Consider the following 21,726-nt stretch of genomic DNA (forward strand, 5'->3'; position numbering starts at 1 on the left):
GACCTTCCTACATCCACCGTGTTGTACCCTGACCTTCCTACATCCACTGTGTTGTACCCTGACCTTCCTACATCCACTGTGTTGTACCCTGACCTTCTACACCCACCGTGTTGTACCCTGACCTTCTACACCCACCGTGTTGTACCCTGACCTTCCTACATCCACTGTGTTGTACCCTGACCTTCCTACATCCACTGTGTTGTACCCTGACCTTCCTACATCCACTGTGTTGTACCCTGACCTTCTACACCCACCGTGTTGTACCCTGACCTTCCTACATCCACTGTGTTGTACCCTGACCTTCCTACATCCACCGTGTTGTACCCTGACCTTCCTACATCCACCGTGTTGTACCCTGACCTTCCTACACCCACCGTGTTGTACCCTGACCTTCCTACACCACCGTGTTGTACCCTGACCTTCTACACCCACCGTGTTGTACCTGACCTTCCTACATCCACTGTGTTGTACCCTGACCTTCCACACCCACCGTGTTGTACCTGACCTTCCTACACCACCGTGTTGTACCTGACCTTCCTACACCCACCGTGTTGTACCTGACCTTCCTACACCACCGTGTTGTACCTGACCTTCCTACATCCCCATCATTTACTAGTGCAGGCAGGAGCCACTGAGCCACATATAATAACACGCTGCCAGCAAACACACACACACACACACACACACACACACACACACACGCAGCATTTGTATACATATGCAGACTGGCTCGATCTTGTCATACTGTTGATAAACGTGGATAGTTTCATACATCCTGCTATCTACACAGAGAAGGTAATAAACCAACCAAATGCGTCTCTCTCTCTCTCTCTCTCTCTCTCTCTCTCTCTCTCTCTCTCTCTCTCTCTCTCTCTCTCTCTCTCTCTCTTTAGCAAGCTTCTCTAACAGCAGAAGAGCAAAAGGTGTACCAAATGTGTGGCCCTTGAAGCTAAACTACCTTTTTGTTTCCGTTTGTTTATAAAGACTGGCAACTAGATGGAGACTGCATTCCATCTTTTTAACATCGCTGACGCCCGACAAATCTGGGGGTGGAGGGGGTTTTGAGAGAGAGAGAGAGAGAGAGAGAGAGAGAGAGAGAGAGAGAGAGAGAGAGAGAGAGAGAGAGAGAGAGAGAGAGAGAGCTTCAGGATGGCTGTCCAGCGAGGGGATGTAAGTTACCTTATCGGCTAAGTATCCGCTCCGAGGATTTGGTGGAGCCTAGAAATATGCAATTGTAACGTATATCACTCTAGAGACTTTTTTCCTTCTTAAATCCGTATATTTTGTTAATAAAGTGGATATGAAAACTGAAAGTAGGTGGTAATGGAATAACGCACTCTAGATAGTCATAGAAAAAGAACCTTTTCATGAGCAATGTCCTCTTACCTTCCCTGAGATTATGTAATCAGCCAAATTAAAGGACAGGATTGAACAGCTTGGTTGAATGTGAGCTTGGCTGCCCAGTCTGGGACTCAAACGCAGAGGCATCATCGGATGTGTTAGCCACAACGCGAACCGAAATACCACGGTGTATGTATGAAGACCTCATCAACTATGTGCACATGAGTGGTTTAGGAGCTCTAGGGGTTAGTTATATAGATTCTATATTTGCCAACTTAGACATACGTCTGGTATGACCATGATGCTCTCATGTAACGAGGTAAAACCTTATTACATTCTGCCGGCTCAGGATGCGTGGCTTCTCTGGTCCCTTCAAGTGCGCTGGCAAAAAGTATTCCTTGAAAGTGTTTGTTTGGCCCACATGCCAAGAGAGATGCAGCCAAAACCCTCCCTCTAGCTGACCCACACTCCCTTTTTCTGACTTTATAACAAGACGAAGCTAAGAGATAAATCAGGAACTTAAATTACTGCACATCAACTCGAGAAAAAATGGGTTTTAATCTTTTCTCCAAATTTGTGCCTGGCCTGAGTGTCTTGCTAGATCAAGAGCTAAAATTTTGAGTCGTGTTCTTCAGGAGGACGAGCAAGCAACCCGGATGTGGAGGTCAGAGTCTTGAGCCACACACTGAGCTGTTTCGACACAAAGGTTAACGTTCACCAGATGGCCTCCCCTGCTGGCTAGGGTAACGGGGCTGAACGAGGTCATTAATTGGTCACAAGTTGATTGTCACCTCGCTGGGTCACCGCCCAGCTCCCGACCCCTGCTTGTATGTCAACCAGATAACTACCAATTTGTAATCACTTATTTGTATAGCGGAAGGGAGTCTACATTCGTAGGGTTCCATCTCTTGAATTATCTTATACAATTCCAAAAATATCTGTGTACTGTTGAAATTCATTAGTTCACTTATTCCATTCATCCGCTACTCTGATACAAATGAAGCAATTATTTTTTTTTTCTAAAACGTTAATCATTTAGTTCCTCGTTATAGCCCTGGTTATCTTATCTCTGCATCTTTCAAATAACTGTTCAATGTCGACATCTTCAAAAGTGGGCATGACTGATTCAGGGCTTCAAATTATCAGCCTCGTCAACAGATAAAACCATCAATGGGTCTGGTCATAACTGCAGTACGTTTGTGCGTTAAATAAGTCACGAGTACAATAAAATCACTCGTGGTGGAGTTATAGAGTCCAGTTTCTTTAGGTTGCCTCACCTACAGGGCTCAAAATGCACGAGAAAAGTAAAAGTGACGAGTTAACATGACTTGACGGATGCAACTGACTATGACTTCGGCCTAAAAGAATTAGAGCAAAATCTTTTGGACTCAAAACGATGTGAAACCAAAACAAACATCTTTCTACCATTATGATGATATCATACGAGTAAAACCATATATATATATATATATATATATATATATATATATATATATATATATATATATATATATATATATATATATATATATGGCTTCACTAACAGCACTGACAGGACCGGTAGGCACCTTGGTAATGTTGCTCATTTAGGCTAGTCTGTAGATTCTCGTGGGAGTTTGCCCTTCCTGTTGATATTGAATACAAGATGTAAACTTTGTCAACACAGTTATTCCCACACTTTACCAAACTATGAACTTGAGAATATTGTAACATCAAAAAATTCAAAGTTAACTTCTGCAGAACATTCCATGATATGTGTGTAAGCATTTCATCCATAACAAAGATCTCCGTCAGATTATTGAACAGTATCTTAACTTTCCCTGTTGTCAATACTTTATCATACAGCCTTTGTTAACAGTTCACTGGCAATAGAAACTGTTACATAGTTCATCCATTGTTGGTCAGTCCTTGTAAACAGTTCACTTATGTAATGTAACTTAATCAGTGAGAACCATCAGTACCTGGACCTTTCGTGCACTCTGTACTCTTACTTGCGCCACCGCCAAGATGGGTAGGTGTGCACCGCCGCTATTTCAGTAAAAACATAAAAGAATAAGATTAAGCCAAAGGTTGTGATTAACTACTACAGCAATGGTACAGCCGGACGGAACGTTATGCGACAAGTAACAGAGAGAAGCAGAAAAACCAAAGGAAGGAAGTTTAGAAAGGAAAAACCTATTCCGTACCATGTCACCAGTAGACCAAATGTGGCGAGACCAGCGTTACTGGTCACGAAGAGAATGAGATTCTAATCTGAGATCAGAATGCTTTGCTGCACATACTCTCTGTCATGTATTTAAAATGCTATTTCAATACTTACCATAAAACACTTTCCTTCCATTTCAGTTCTCTGACAACAGGTTTTAGTGCAATGTCGACTCCCGGGTCCCTCACACACACACACACACACACACACACACACATTCTTGTTGCTTATTTACTGCAAGATAACATTCACATCGAGGCCTTTTATCGTATTTCATCTTGAGTGCTTTCCAATTATTCGGACTACATCTCATCAACCATGCATCACACCAACTTTGGAGTTTGCATTAAGTTCCTTGTAAACTTATGCAATCCTCATAACTCTTGACTTAAATCATGCCTTGGCATCATCCACAAACACATTTAGGCATAAGCCAAGTCTTTCTGGCAAGTCATTTTCATAAATCAAGAAGAGCAATGATCCCAGAAGGAACCCTGTGGCATGCCATGTTACTGGTGTTTTACTGAAGTGTCTTCCCGTGTTAAAACATCATTTGGACTTGTGATTCAGCTTCTGGCATTTCCTCACATCATCCCCTTCAACTGTTCCTTCCGAATCCCTCAGCTGATTCTTAACTGCTCATTAACAGACAATTTACTCCTGATGAATTTGTGGAAAAGTTTCTGCTCATCTCCTGACTTGTCTATAGTATTCTTTTCGAAGTTCCTCCTTTCTAACACTGTCGAACTGGTTTCTTGTACTCTTATGTGTTGATGTACAGATGTTGTTGGATCTAATGACTTTCAACAGGCAACGATCATTAAGGCAAAATATGTACCGCACATCGAAACAAACTTGGACAAAACATGTGGATTCCTTCCATGACGATCCCATCACTTCTTGACCACCAGACGGCAGGTTGTCTTTTGTCTCATCTTCTGCACTGTTGTCCTTGTGTCTCTGGAAAATTCATGCAGTTAGCAGATGGCGGCCGTTACCAAGGCCCTAAAAAGAGCCTTGATTTAGGGTGACTGTGAGTGAGATGAAGAGATGGACAGCAACCCTTCTGAAGCCTCGCTCAGTTACAGTTCATTCGCTTGGGGGATCTCGGACCAAATTTCAGGTCCTCCTCCTTCCTGGCTTTATCTGTTCTTCTCACACATCACGCCCACACTTCGCCCACTCCTTCCCAAAACAAGTCTTTGTTATTATTATTATTTTTCTGTAGTCTTTCCGCTACTCCCGTGTCTGACATCCTTCCTAACATCCTGGTCAGTATTTTTTTTTTACTTTTTCCACTCCACCTACACCCTGGAGAGTGTTTTGTTTATATTCTTACAACTGATGATGCCACAACTTCAGCGTCACTTCCGTATGAACTGCCTCAAGTTGGGCGTGTGACGCGGGGAGCGGCTGCCGCTACACGTGACGGCCACCTCATCCTTCACTGACACGCCTGGCTGTTGACCTCTCCAGCACGGTGGCACGACCCTTGAGCACGACGGGATGACCCTTGGGAATGACGGTCTGGCTTTTGAACTGATCCTTAAGGGGTGGGTTAAAGGTGAGGCCGTCATACCCAAGAGTGGCACCAAAGTCCTGTAACATCGTACGGACCTGGTGAGGAGGATGGAATGACTCGTCCTCAAGTAAGAGGGCGTGAGCAGAGGGGAAGATATTGGAGCATTCCTGATATATAGAATGACATGACGTAACGTACGTACGAGTCGGCGAACAATGCGTGTGTACAGTCTTCCTTGAGTATGTACCTGCAAGTCCATCACTTACATGTGAAGGGTCGCTGTCGGTTTGGGAGAGTTTACAGTTATCTTTCAGATTTCATGTCGATATGTTACATACTTTTATCGTCTTCCGCGAAAATCTTCCTCGTATTTCATTTAGCCCGTGTTATACTTTTGTCTCCCCACAGTACACATCTTTCACGTACTTATGAATTCCTCGACAACATCCTTCACACATTTACGATTCTTTTTTCTACAGACAATCCTTCACATATTTCTGGCAGCCTTGTGGCTGTGTGTTACGCCATCTCCTTGACTTTCTCTGTCCTTGGCTGTCATGTACACTGATCTGTTTGTTGATTTCTCGCCTGATAAATATCATATCATCATCTCACGTCCTCGTCGCCCTTATCAGTAACTGCGGGGTTTATTTACACTTCATGTGTCTTACTCCGCTTTGTTTTTACATTGTTTTTATTATATTTGTATTGTCTGCTGCGACGTAAAAAGAACTGTACGTACGCAATCACGTTTGTTACTGTGGCACAACTGTTGCAGGTCTTCACATGTCATCTTAGATTATTCTTTCTGTTTTCCCATCGCCTCGTCTCAGTTCCGATCATCGTATTTCCTCCATGATTCATACATCCTTCTTTGGTTTCCTTCTTTCGGCCTGCCTCCTCCTGAAGCAGACGAGTCTCCCTGCTGACACTGTCTCTCCTGGTGTCCGTGGTTCTTCATGTCGTCCTGCCAAGGTTATTTTCCCCTCTCCTTTCATCTGCTGGCAGTGCTGTCCATCTAGTTTAGATTCCCCTTCTCTAACAGACTCTGACCCAGCCTTCCCTTTCCTTGCACTTGCTCTTTTTTATTTCCCTTGCCTCACTCCTTCCTCCCCAGTTTATGAAGGTCTCATCACGACTTGGAGACTTCCTCACTGTCGTCAGGGTGTACAATCCCACCTTCACCTTTCTGTCTCTTATTCATAGTGTCCCAGAGGTCACAAAGTTCCTCCCTCCTCAACATCGACTAACATCCTCCATACTTACTTAAACATCCATCTTTTCAAGACGTCAAATCAGCGTCCCTCTTCTTTTCTGAACACCTGCCCGCGTTCTTCCAACAGGCCGGATTCTGGTTTTAAGATACATTTTTTTTTTTTTTTTCGCCTATGCCCGGCAACCTCCCGCTTCTACCGAATCCAAAATTTGTCAGAGCTCTCGAAGCAGCGGGCAAAAGCTACGCTCTGCCTTTCCCCTTCATGCAGGAAGCTATCATGATCTGCTTCCGTATCTTCGTCGTGGAATAAAGTCATTGTACTCAGAACTCCTCCGTTCACAGAGGCCCATAGGACCTCAAAGTTGAGTCCCACGCGCCCCGAGGGAACCTTCAAGGTCTTCTCCCGTGTCTCTGCAGGAACTCTATGGGTGTGCCTCTCCTTTCTTGGTAGGATCCCTCAAGACCAGCCTCTCCTGCCAGGATCGTTCTATCCAATGGTCATATGGGAAACTTGTCCACGACCTACTGGCAAACGGAGCCCATTCAATGCGCAGGAAAGAACGGAAGAACAACAGACTTTATGATGCACTTATTTCACATCTTTGTCAATTGGCATCAAACTGACCACGTAATATCATTCCTCATTATTGGTTAGGTTTCACATCTTTGTCAATTGGCATCACATTGACCACGTAATATCATTCCTCATTATTGGTTAGGTTTTGTGCGCCACAAGCAGCTGTGTGCCAACCATCGTCATGATGAACCATTCCAGTGTGGTGGAGACGGTGACGGGGCGGAGGCGGCGGCATGAGAGTATTGCTGAACTACCGAACGTTGGTGGTGTCTGGCACCTGCAGGTGCCTCTAGTGACACATCTGGACCTGCAGCTGGGTCTCCTGCACAACGTGACACATCTGGACCTGCAGCTGGGTCTCCTGCACAACGTGACACATCTGGCTGGACCTGTTGATGGGCCTCCTGCAGGTCCGTTATCTCCTACTACATGAGAGGCGTGGATCCTTCAGGATCTTCCTCTCAACAGGCGCCACTCCTCGCCACGTTTAGCCTGCTCATATCTTACCCCGCTGAGGCCCTCGGGGCTGCCCTGTCCTTTCTCCACACAAGCCCCCAGGATCTGGCTCTCCTCACTCCCTAGGAGGCCATCAGGATCTGCCTCTCATCAGATCCCGCGCCCCCACAGCTGCCTCATGTGACCTCTTTCTTAGTTTTGTCTTTCGTCGAGTTGTTGTTGTTGCTTCTCTTGCTTGGCTTACTGCTTTATTACTACTGTCTTTACTCACTCCATCTGCCTCTCGTTAAGATCATGGCTCTCTCTCTCTCTCTCTCTCTCTCTCTCTCTCTCTCTCTCTCTACTTTCTTTCTGATCCCTTTTTTGTCTGTCTCTCTCATATATATATATATATATATATATATATATATATATATATATATATATATATATATATATATATATATATATATATATATATATATCATATTATATTATTTTGCTTAGTCGCTGTCTCCCGCGTTGGCAAGGAGAAAAGTAAGCAAGGGGTCAGTCCGTATGTGCTGTGTGGAAAACAATGATGTTATATATCGTCTAGGACAACAGGATGGAAAGTTTGTATATGATGCATAGACATTATTACACAGGCTAAAGGCGTAAGAAGACTGACTGGAATAAATGAATGACGTTTTGGTTGTTTCCTCATGCCATCTGACTCGTTAATGTAAATATGGGGAGGCAAGTGGAAGCTGCAGCCTGACACCCACTTGATCCTGTATCTGTCACTGTCTGCGAAGCTTGGCTGTACACGACAGCCTCTACTCCTGGTTCATCATATGTGACAGTCAGAGGCTGGAGCCTTGCAAATGAAGCCATTCTTCGTTGTTGTTTTTTTTTCCCGACAATATGTCGTTCATGAGGGAAAGACAATTAGTAGGTGATTAAAGAATATAATTCTACGACGCCTTTTACTTGGGTTACGCAACTTCAAGGCTACACTACAAATCGTAGCGTATACAGGGTGTCCCCAAAAATGTACACACACACACACACACACACACACACACATACATATATATATATATATATATATATATATATATATATATATATATATATATATATATATCGTATCTTCCTGCCCCAGGAGTCCCTTCTATGCTTAAGAGGATCTTGCAGCACTCAGGAAGCTGGCCATGTCCACCGGTAGAGACCACAGGTCACAGAGTATTGTGATGTTGTGTGGGCGGCTTCGTACAGATAAAACAGGACATTTGATCATCATCTACTCGGTGTCTTCTTTGTGGTAGCTGCATCGTGGGCAGAAGAGTATTGGGATATGAAGGATCGGTGTTTGCAATGTTGTGGTAGGGAGGGTGACTCGCCTTTGTCTGGGGAGTGTGGTTTCTGATTGGTGTGTCTGGTGGGATGGAGGTTAAGACTGAGTTGGTAGGTCGGTTGTTCTGTGCTTGTTGCGTTATTTCAGCGTTTGTGTTCTGCGACAGTTATGTTTGTTGCGGGTTAAGGGATCCGAGAGAAGGGGTTACTGGAGACTGCTAGTTGGTTATAGAGTGGTTTGGGCGGGAAGGTTCGGAATGCACTATTTTATGTGGTTCGCAGCTTTGTTTATTTGCTTCTATGAAGTTGGAAGACCAGGCAGTTGAGTCACAATTGAAAGTGAAGTGGATCAATTGTTTATTTAGGATGCTGAAGGATTCTTTTGCTTGTCTAAATCTGATGTTAGGTCAAGTTCTAAGCTCAATTAGTGTGTTGCTTTTGTGTTGACATTATTAGAGAGGAGACTTGATATTATTTATGTGTGTCGTATGCGATGCTTAGAATGGTTTGTGTTCGGTTCAGTGCGAGAAATTGTCCATTTAAGGTGACTGGTGGGTGTGAGCTGGATTTATGTCTTGCCGCGTGTCTGGTGTTGCTACTGTGGTGTTAGGGCGTTGTGATGTGGTGGTGAGGTCGTCTGCACACAAAAGGACTTTCATGTTGAGGTTTGCCTGAGGTTATGTGAGGTCTAGTAGGAAGAGGCTGAAGAGAGTCGGAGAAAGAACTGCTTCTTGCGGAATTCCATTGCAAAGTTTAAGTGATTTAAAGATAGAGCTATTGTGAACTGACTCTGACATGGAGGCCGGTTATGTGTGTATGTGTGTGTGTGTGTGTGTGTGTGTGTGTATGGGTAAGTGTGAGGACAGTGTCAAATACTTTGTTGATGTCCAATGCCACTAGCACTGTGTGGGAGGGGGGTTGTGGTTGGCTGAATCCATCTAGGATATACTGTGTGTGAGATTAGTGTGTAGTGCCACTAGCACTGTGTAGGAGGGGGGTTGTGGTTGTATGAATCCATCTAGGATATACTGTGTGTGAGATTAGTGTGTAGTGTGGTGGTGAAGCGTTTTGGGTCTGAAGCCATGCTGTGTGGGTGACAGTTGAGATGTTATGTTTGTCTCTGTTGTGGGCCATTTTTTCCTCAGAGTTTGGGCTCTGAGGATAGAAGTGATATTGGGTGGTTGGAGGAGTGGGAGTTGGGCGGTGTGGGGAGTATCAGGATTGGTATTGTGTTGGCAACTTACCAGATCTTTAGAGACCGTATTGTGCAGCCAGGTGTAGCCAGGTGCGGCTGAAGATGTCTGCAAGTGCTTGGATGGCAATTGCGTCATAATGTTGGATGTGAATGTTGGATATGCTCTCAGGGTCTGTAGCAGGTAAGGTCTTGAAGGCTCTAATTCACTGCTTCGGAGTGCAGAAGGGTGGGTGTGTGGGCAGTTGTTTCTGGATGGATTTTGTGTATTTCATGACTCCTCTCTCTTGGGAAGTGGTTTGTTCGTGGCTGATATGTGAGTAGTGTTTCATGATGGGTATGTTTGTGTGGTCTCTGGGGAAAGGGATTTCGTTGAATGGGTCAGGAGTGCTTGACCGGGGGCTGGACTGGTGCAATAAGAGCGGACTTTCTTTATATATATATATATATATATATATATATATATATATATATATATATATATATATATATATATATATATACAGCCGTTTATCTTCTTGAGGCAATTTCGTGGGTCAAGTGAGTCGTTCCTTCCCTCCTTAACCTGTCCTCACCCCACTAACCTCCAGGGGATGAGGCACACTACTCTCTCATCGTTCTCCTTCCCTCTCACATGTTTGTTCTCTTATGGTTTAGATGTAGTTCTCCTCACGTCCTCCCGTCTGTATCTTCTCTCTCCCTACTTGACCTGCTGTGGTCTATCCCCGCCACCGTTGTGCCCCGGTGTTGGTCAAGCCACCGGGAATCCTCCATCGATCGTATACTCTAATATCATGTTCGTTAATCCAAAGCTCCGTAGATCATATAACATAACCTTACGTTACGTTTCCTGCAGGAAGGTGGGTAACAGAGCCACACAAACTCCCTGAGGTAACCATGATAATAGACCTCATCTAACATTGCTGCCTAACGACCCAACTGGCTGGCAGGTCTACCAGTCGTCTGGGCCGTGGTCGATGTGGTGGCGGGAGGTCGTATAACAGCACTAGCTCTTCCCCTCCTCCTCCTCCTCCTCCACGTTTGCCACACACCCTCACCTCCAACTTGTCTTGTGTTCCGAAGCCACCATGAGTGAAGACACTGGGTGAGGTCAGGGAGGCACCGTGTGAGACACACAACATCTCGTCGTACCGGGTTTCTCCCGTCTGAAGGTCGAATGTTAAGGTCGTCGGGTCAATTAGCCATTGAAAATGGGAGGAAAGAAGCCAGTGGGTTGTGTCCTGACGTGTTCATATTGACATATACCTGATTCCTGGGTCTCGTGTAGGACCAGACCCAGGCTGAGTCCCTATTTCTCTTACAGTTTACTGTAGTAAACATTCGACGGCTCAGTTTTACCGTTACCACATCCGTTTCTTCCTTTACTCATCGCAACTTTAGATCTTTATCCACTTTCACAGGATTAATTATATCTTTATTTTCAGTACATCATTTTTGTTTCCACGTTCCTCCTCCGCTGGTGGGTTCCCTTTATTCCTCCTCCGCTGGTGGGTTCTCTTCGTTCCTCCTGTACTGGTGGGTTCCCTTCGTTCCTCCTCCGCTGGTGGGTTCTCTTCGTTCCTCCTCCGCTGGTGGGTTCTCTTCGTTCCTCCTGTACTGGTGGGTTCCCTTCGTTCCTCCTCCGCTGGTGGGTTCCCTTCGTTCCTCCTCCGCTGGTGGGTTCTCTTCGTTCCTCCTCCGCTGGTGGGTTCCCTTCGTTCCTCCTGTACTGGTGGGTTCCCTTCGTTCCTCCTCCGCTGGTGGGTTCCCTTCGTTCCTCCTCCGCTGGTGGGTTCTCTTCGTTCCTCCTCCGCTGGTGGGTTCTCTTCGTTCCTCCTGTACTGGTGGGTTCCCTTCGTTCCTCCTCCGCTGGTGGGTTCCCTTCGTTCCTCCTGGACGAGCAGTCGTGTCACTCGACCTGACCCGCCTCCCAACCAGCCTGCGTTGGGCGGGCACACGTGCAAGCAAAGCACACAGTCAGGTCTGTGTGGTGACTCATTAACAGGTTTTCATACACGACAAAAAAAATTAATGTGCTTTCAGGGGGGATGGGGTGAGGGTGGGGTGTGAAGGAGAGCATAAAGCTTGGAGGCAATTGGGCGGTCGAGGGGATGAGGGCGCAGATGGCAACACATCATGATCCCCTGACTGTCACCACTGGTCTTCCTCCTAACCTCCTCCTCCTCACTTGTCTACACCATCATCGTTCCTCGTCTCCAGTTGCAAGACGAGATCGACTGATGATGCCCTTCCTTGTGTTACGGACGTCTGGTCATCGGGTCTGGTGCGACACTGTGGAACCTCTGTAGCAGGTTCTGATATCATGAAAGCTTCAGGTATGATGTGACATCAGGGTCTGATCTGCCAGGTAGGGTGTGGCATCAGGGTCTGATCTGCCAGGTAGAGTGTGGCATCAGGGTCTGATCTGCCAGGTAGGGTGTGGCATCAGGGTCTGATCTGCCAAGCATCAACCGTAAGACTTTCCTCCCCCGCTGGTCTCTCATCTCCTCATCCTCCTCCTCTGTGGCCGGTTTGTCTCCGTGATTGTAGGTGGACCAAACTCTGCCGTTTTCCCTGCTGAGAGCGGTGTCCCTCGCTGTTCTAACCCGTCTCTTAAAATCTTCTCCTTTTTATAAACAATCGCCTATTTCTTCAACAAATAAGCAATGGTGACTGAACACTGCAATCCTAAACTTCTCTACAATCTCCTGTCGTCGTAACTACGTCTAAACTCCCAGGCTGAGATAGCATTTCCTAAGAGGCAAGACGTAACATAGTTCAGTGAAAGGCTCCCAAAGCTCTATTTCTGGCCATTTGTTTTTCTAAACCCTCTCACAACTTTCCCATCTCCTTTCACGGCTCCATAATTCTAACACTCAACACAATAAACATACTTGATATCACTGTCACATCTTCTCCATCTTGCAAGCCCCAAATTACACAAATTGCTACGTCTGCTTCTAGGAAGGCAGGAGTTCTCTGCAGGTGCTGGAATGCTTCTTTTTCGGACGGTTACTAACATGTAGCTTTCCAGGGATCATCGATCTTCTGGAGTACAACTCCCACATCTGGAGAGGTTCTACCTCTACCTACTTACTAAGCAGACTCGCCTCTAAAGCAGTCCGAGTTATCAACCTCGTCAATCTGACCTCAAAACACGACCCACTTGTCCTATGCAGCAACGTTGCCTCTCTGACTCTCTTCTATAGAACCACTCTGGTTTCTGCTACCGAGAAATGGCTGCTTCTGTTTCCCACTAATTGCTGGACTACGTAATAAATGACTCAACAAGCCAGGGCGTCGCATGATCATCATGTGGCCTTAAGGCAATTCAGGAGTGGGCAGTATTAGTTCTTGGTCTGTGTGAGCATCCATCAGGCGCTGGAACTCACCCGTCTGGACCTCCACTCACCCTTCTGATCTCTCCTAAAACTTCCACCTCGACCAATCAAAAGGCATCTGACTCTCTATCTGCGCCCCTTTTCTATACTTCATGTAAGGCTTGGCCTTGATGAAGACTTCTGCCTACAACTGGAGACTTGAACATTAAAAGAAAAAGCAGAAGATCTACGTTCCAGACCATTTCCCAGGAGTGACCGACCTGCACCTCGGCCGCCACATACCAGCCTCCACCAAGTCTGGATGATTCTGATTTCTCTTAAGCCAACTTAGTGGAAAATTTGTATCTAACTGGGCTATACAAACAGTGACAACTTCTCTACACCCTCACACGTTCTCTAGACTCCACCACTTCTCTTGACTCCACCACATCTCTAGATCCTCACCACATCTCTAGATCCTCACCACATCTCTAGATCCTCACCACATCTCTAGATCCTCACCACATCTCTAGATCCTCACCACTTCTCTAGATCCTCACCACATCTCTAGATCCTCACCACTTCTCTAGATCCTCACCACTTCTCTAGATCCTCACCACATCTCTAGATCCTCACCACATCTCTAGATCCTCACCACTTCTCTAGATCCTCACCACTTCTCTAGATCCTCACCACTTCTCTAGATCCTCACCACTTCTCTAGATCCTCACCACATCTCTAGATCCTCACCACTTCTCTAGATCCTCACCACATCTCTAGATCCTCACCACTTCTCTAGACCCTCACCACATCTCTAGATCCTCACCACATCTCTAGATCCTCACCACATCTCTAGATCCTCACCACTTCTCTAGACCCTCACCACATCTCTAGATCCTCACCACATCTCTAGATCCTCACCACTTCTCTAGACCCTCACCACATCTCTAGATCCTCACCACATCTCTAGATCCTCACCACTTCTCTAGACCCTCACCACATCTCTAGATCCTCACCACTTCTCTAGACCCTCAGCGGAATGATAACACAAAGGTCTTCTCTAGCACTCACTAGCTCATTATTTTCCTAGACTTTATCATCACATCCAAGAGACACAGATGATCTCTGTGGTTCTCATCTTCGCAGACTTTGCGAAAGCTTTCGACTAAGTTATCCATAAAATAATCATTTACATATTCTTTATGTTAGCTGAGACGGCATCTTGTTAACAATATATATATATATATATATATATATATATATATATATATATATATATATATATACTCACTAGGGGTGGATGAACAGATGGGTTGACCGCACCAATTGTCGCAAACAGGATTCGAACCTAGGCGCTCGACCCTGATGAATGCGTCACGGTCAGGAACATTTATCACTATACATTACGGAAGTCTATAAACACAGTCACCAATCTTAATTATCAATACTCATGGTTTTAGAATTTTTAAAGAATTCAAAATTTACATTTCATACAACTAAATTTTTCACCCAATTATGTGTGTCTCATTACACACACAGACAAAGAATTTCAGTGACAGTAGCATGGATGAAGGATACGTGGCTAGGAGCAGGTGGAGGCTAGTACAGACTTTACGGTGAAAACAATACATGAACATGGGCGGGGGAGGAGGAGGAGGAGGAGGAGGAGGAGGAAGGTCTGAGGTTCATCAAATACACGATGGACAATTTACTGGATACAAAGTGACACTGAGGGTAACGTCCCGTAACACCATCTACATGGTCCTAGCACTCACACTGCACACAACACGTGACGTGAATGACGGTATGGGTGAGGAGCACACAGCGAGAGAGAGGAGGGTGAGGGGAGGCACAGTATGGGTCCTGGGCACCACAGGATTGTCTTTACGTCTTTTCACATCAAAACATTACAGTGTAATGCATTGTGTACACTGTACACAAATTCAAAAGCAGGTCTATAGGGTACATCGAACTTATGGTGCATGATTTACACATTACGATATGATAACGATGATTTGATATGGACGATTCACATGGTCGAGGCGCTATAGACACTGGACTACAGAGAAAGTCTCAGTCCTTGGTTTGCAGACGCCTTAAATAACGATTGTCAAGCGACACGCTTCCGAGGACCCCATCTTCAGGTTGCAGTCCCCTCGCCCCCCCTCACCTGTGGCGTCCTACATACAACGAAAATGGGATCTTTGCGCTTTCTCATGATCATCATCATCATGACCCGATGGATGCAGCTGCTCCTTGAAAGTATAACGACGACCTCAGTGTTGAGGAGAAGTCTCTATACTACATCACTCTCTGGAACACTCTTAAAAGCCTCCTGAACTGGACGCGCCGCTGTAAAACAATACCATCAACCAAACCAAGACTGTAGCCATTCACGTCAGCCTAGCCTCCACATCTGACCCACCCACCGCGGACAACACGATCGTGCACGTACCATCAATGCTTGACAATACACTGCTGATGTGTAATGAAGGAGGAGCTTGGCAGGGAAACGCTAAGGCCGACGTAGCTTAACCCTCATGGCACTGATATATCTCGTCCAATTCATAGCTCGTTCTGTAATCCTCTTTGACGACAATCCAGTTCTTGCAGCACTCTCCTGAGAGTGTGCCCTGAGGGAAACTGTTCCATCAGTCATTCACGCCCTGCTTATTGAAGCCTAGAACAGTGGCCTACATATCCATTTACCTCAGATACCCTCACGTGTTGGAGTTAAGTGTCGTGACCACGAAGAACAGTCTTGCTCCACACGGCAGACTGCTCCCAAGCCCGTATAACAAGACTCAATCAAACTAAAGGCATTGTCCTCGCCGACTATCCAGCATTTGCCCGCGAGGACGCAAAACCTCTTTGAGAGTGTCAGAAAGACCAGGCAACAGTAGCATTATGTACTATGATCATTTTTGGTCTGACAAACATTTAGTAAGGAAGCCACCTAACCAGGAAGGCACCTGACCAGGAAGGCACCTGACCTGTGCTAGATAATGTGGTACTGTAAGTGCCAGAGTACGACTAGGGTACAGGTACGTGAGGCAAGTCATGAGAAGCCATGACCCTAAGCATCCCACGTACCGAGAATGTTCTGCACCAGATGAACTCAAGCTACACAATGACATTAACGAATGCTCCACAATCAGTTATTTCAATACTCAAGGTCTACAGTTTCAACAACTTTGCGAGAGTAATATCCTTGAAGACTGTCTGACACTGTATCCAAAAATGACCGTGTCCTCAACTATGTATGCGGACATCTGATGCGAGTCCATTCTACAACTACATTCACCGTATCCTAGGAATCTTTGACCTTTCGTACTATTATCAAAGTTAAAAGGTGTACATTACACTATCTAGACAAGGTATCTTTATCCAAATACCCGGTTATTCTCAGTGTGTACATGATATGTTTGAATATATATCGTCTATGTCAAATTATGGAACCCGTACATTGTACACTGTGTACCTGGTAGCCTCACCGTGGGCTTGGGGCCTCCCTCACTCCTCCACAGTGTATCCCTAGCGACGCCTCCCTCCACCTTGCACCACGCCAGCCTGAATGCCTCCCATCCTGCCACGATCCACATGAAGAAAGTCTTAAAACTGAAACTTAAATCGCTACGCCAAGCCGTCTGGTGGTGGTGGTGACGGTGAGGGAAGTGGTTGACGGCGGTGGTGTTGGAGTGAGATAACTCCTGCCTGGTGACAGTAAAGATGGTGGTGGTGACAGTGGTAGTGGTGGTGACAGTAGTGGTGGTGGTGGTGACAGTGGTAGTGGTGGTGACAGTGGTAGTGGTGGTGGTGGTAGTGGTGGTGACAGTGGTAGTGGTGGTGACAGTGGTAGTGGTGGTGACAGTAGTAGTGATGGTGGTAGTGGTGGTGACAGTGGTAGTGGTGGTGACAGTAGTGGTGGTGGTGGTAGTGGTGGTGACAGTAGTAGTGATGGTGGTAGTGGTGGTGACAGTGGTAGTGGTGGTGACAGTAGTGGTGGTGGTGGTGACAGTAATGGTGGTGGTGGTAGTGGTGGTAGAGGGCGGTGTTTACCCATGTGGTGGGCGGGTGAGCCTGAGTGACAGGCACGCTGGGGTCCGCCCGTCGCCCGCTGATGGCTTTACCAGAACCCACCTCCTCTCTACCTCACTCTCTCTCTCTCCCTCCTACCCCTCTCTCTCTCTCTTTCTCTCTCTCTCTCTCTAAGCACTTTTTCTCACTCTCTCTCTATGTCTGTCTGCCTGTGTGTGGCCGCCGTGAACCAGTTTCTCTCCCCCCGCCACCCCAGCGTCGCCCCACACCCCCCTTCTACAGACCCGACCCTCTGGTCACTCTTCCCGCTTCTCTTTCTTCCTTTTTTTTCTAACGAACTAGGAATTCTCTACTGACGTCACTGGTGGGTTAGCATTGTCCTCACCACGGGGGGAGGGATCGCGCCGCCATACACGTCGTCACAGCAGCAGAGCAAGGCCCTGGGCCGAGGTCCTCCCAAGCCCCAGGACGAGGAAGTCCCCGGCCAAAGGGAGGCACTCGCGACAGAGGTCAGCCGGAGGAGATAATTGCTCTCCTCCTTCTTTTTTCCCCCTAACACTACTACTATCTCCGACAACATCCGCGTCTCCCTCCCCATCACGAGCCGTAAGGCGATACGGGAGGCGACTGTCGCTTCCCCAGCCTGGCTGGGGCACCAACACTGCTCATTGCCCCCAGTATTGGTGATTAGAATGAGCCTGGATCTCCAGGGGAGCCAACACTTCCACCTAGAACTGGTGATCACAGTGCTCAGATCTTCTGGGGCACCACACTGCCACCCACCACTATACGCGCTTCTCAGTACATCACAAACTTTTAACCCTAGTAAACTAATGCAATAAAAAGTATATCAACAAGACACTCCGGTGTAAATGTGTTTATCTTGACTGTGTTATGTATATATCGTCACGTGTTTCGTTCTAAATCATATTCTTGCTTTCTACTTTTGAATTTCAGTCTACGATAAGATAAACATTTTAGAGATAACCACATCCTCCACTGTATCCTGGAGAGCTAAGCAATGAATATCATAAAAATGATAGCTTCCCAAAAGCTGATGGCTTTGCATAGGTGCAGCTATATATATATATATATATATATATATATATATATATATATATATATATATATATATATATATATCAACTGTTTCACAACCACAAGCTCCTATCTCCCCAGGATAGCGTTCTGTTCACATATCTGGGATTGCTCTCCCATCTATTGTTAGCAGCACCGCTCAGATGGTTGTGCCTGTCTCTGCCTAAAAAGGTCCCAGTGGGACATCAACGCCATCTTGTACCGCAGTTCCTAAAGGATCTCGTCTATGCCCCGCCGCCCTACACAAACGAACCATCACATATCTATACTTTCCGAACTAAGGAGCCTCAACAGCCTGCCACTTGCAGTAGGTCCTCTTTCCTTCAACTTCACATTCTCGGGACCTTGGGACACCACCTCTCCTGTAGATGTACCATGAGACCCAAGGAACGATGCTCTTCTACTATGGGACTCTAGCCGAACTTGTTCCCACACGACGTCTTGACTTGTGGGTGTGATGGCGTGTTCTATCACCTAACCTAACCTAACCTAACCTTTAAGTGTTAGGTTAAAGTAAGGTCATCACACCAAAGGATCATACCGACATGCTCGAGCGTCGTAGCGTCGTTGTGGAGAGGTCAATTACTACATACTGTTTAGGTGTAGAACACATGCAGAATAAACAGTAACTGCCTCCCACACAGCGTCTTAGAATACTACACAGCACAGTGACTGCTGAAGACACTACGCAGCACAGTAACTGCTGCGATTATAACACGTTCTGGACCGAATTTTTCAACAATCTTGGTGGGTGTAGGGGGGGGGGGGTTATATCTATGGGCGCTGGAGACAACGAATTCCTCTACAACCGTGGCTGATGGTCAACACAGTCGACGGCAACTGACCCAGTGACCCGGGGCAGGTTAGGTCAGGCCCTGGTCTCGCTCGTCCCTTACCCCATCCTCCTCATCATGACTTGCATAAACATCTGGGTCGTTGTTCTTCCCTGATGGTAGTCGTCAACGACCATATCCACCCTGGCCTCCCACCACACATAGGTCGTCTCTGCGAGGTTAACACCGCTGAACGCTCGCGGGAGGAGCTTCTCTCCCCAGCTGACAACCTAACCTGACCACTCTCCCCAGCTGACGACCTAACCTGACCACTCTCCCCAGCTGACGACCTAACCTGACCACTCTCCCCAGCTGGCGACCTAACCTGACCACTCTCCCCTGCTGACAACCTAACCTGACCACTCTCCCCAGCTAACGACCTAACCTGACCACTCTCCCCAGCTGACGACCTAACCTGACCACGCTTAACTCATCCAAATCTCATGACGTGCGGTTTGTCGTCATAAGCTCGAGATTGCTGATGGTAGAGGAAAGTGATCTGACCTTCAAAACCATTATAGCAATCAGGTATTTAAGTCGTAGGGAACTGACTCCACGTCCCTCCAGCATCTCCTCTCACACACGTCATACACTACACTGAACAGGAGTGGAGGTGAACCAGTCTTGTATTGCAAAATTTTCCTGAAAAGCTAAAATTCTGAGCAACCAATACGTCACCAAGCTACGGCAACTGTTCCCCCCAATGACCTAGGCGTTGTGAGGCGTGTCACGTGTGTGTGTGTGTGTGTGTGTGTGTGTGTGTGTGTGTGTGTGACCCTCTGCTGGCACTACAAACCCTCCTCACCCAAGTGACCGGGGTAACCATGGCCTACACCAGAGTACACCCCTCCAGTTTGGTCGTCTCGTGTAGTGTTCAAGATCATAACTGTGATTGTGGGAAGAAAGTAACCCAGCGTTCCTCCCAGACCAATGAAGATATTCAGCTGCTCCTTATCTAAATATCTCAGCTTCCACAACACATGTCAGTACTTTACAAGGCAGTAAAACCCTAATAGCCAGCACAGTCCATGTGTCAGACGTTCCCCAGCATCATGGCCTGGGGCTAACACCGCCGCTCTCCTCTGCTATGACAAACATCCTGAGCCGACAGACGTCAAAGAAGTGAACAGTCAAGGCAAAGAAATACTAACACAAATATATTTCGAGACTGCAACAGATGTGGATGTCAAGGTGGCTGGAGGGAGGCGAAGGTTAGCAGTGCCGAGCTCTCACTTCCCCTCCCGACCTGCCCGACGCGTCGCTCCTCTACACTCACCCGGCGACACAAGTTACTGAGGAATACGTTTACAGAGAGAAACGCAAGTGTAGCCTCGTCCTGACGACCCAGCCTGTCCCTCAGAGTAACCTCCTTCGGTCTTGCAGCCTTAACACTTGATTACGTTCACCAAGATTTCAAACACACAACAGCGAGGAAAAGAAAACAGCCTGGCCTGGTGGCCATCAACAAACTGTCGCACCTCACGCTGACGACCAATAGGACAAGGGAACGAGTAGAAAGAAATCTTGCAGTGCGCCAGACACTCACGTCCCAACAGTGTGTGTGCCTTGTGACCTTACTCTGGAAAAGGAAGTTGAGGAAAAACTTCGTAAAGAATCAAGAAGAAATAAAAGTTAGTTCATAATGATGCAGGTATAACGGTGAACCAGTGTGGAACCCATCATACAACACCAAAACATCAGAGACTATCACAGCAAGCGATGCGACCCGCAGTTAAACTGAACATGTCAACCCCGTTCAAGTGGTAGCTAGGGGGTGAGGTCGAGGAGTGGCTGCACCTCACGAGAAGCAACGGAAGCACCACCGCCGTCAAGACAACAGGATGGTCATCTCAAACATCTGCTACACCATCGCTGACGCACGAACGTACAACAAACATTACGACGAAAGGTGAAAATTACAACACCGGATTACACCCTGGGTATATTTTTTCCGGGTTAAGCCAACCTTGCCAGGAGCGGCGCGCGGCCTGTGAGACGATAATCTGTCCAAGTAGCTCATAACGTCACAAAGATGATAAGAACGACCTCCGTGGATGGCTGTAACTGCAGCAAAATCCGCTATAACAAAACGCTGCAGTTCGGCGGACTTCCCGCAGTTCCTCTGGCCATGACACAGCAAAGGCTGACAACCAAACACTGCCCCGCCTGTGGCAGCTTGTGACGCAGGCCAGCCAGTCCCACTGGCTGACTCCCGCTGGCCAGCTCAACTTCAGGCAAAGGTTCTGGTGACGAAGATGCTCAACTGCAGCACGTCAGTTGAGTGGGTGGGGGGGGGGGGGAGACCAAGTGTGACTGGAGCGCCACAACAAGTCCTGGAAGGCCACACATGCAAACTTATACATCGAACAACTGATCGCAATTTTTCCTGGCGTGTGTGAGGACTTCCATCCGTCACTCGGAGTGTCTCACAATAATAATAATAATAATCATAACCGAGTTCATTAATTCTTATCATTCTTGTGTGGCGAATAACGTGTGCAACTGAGGGGACGAGAGAGTTAGGGTAAGAGCATGGTAGCCTAGTCAAGACTCAGGCCACATAAGTCAGACGGTCACTGGCACACCTAACACCCTACCTACATTACCGCT

Source organism: Panulirus ornatus, chromosome 33, assembly GCF_036320965.1.
Source record: "Panulirus ornatus isolate Po-2019 chromosome 33, ASM3632096v1, whole genome shotgun sequence".
NCBI lineage: Eukaryota > Metazoa > Arthropoda > Malacostraca > Decapoda > Palinuridae > Panulirus > Panulirus ornatus.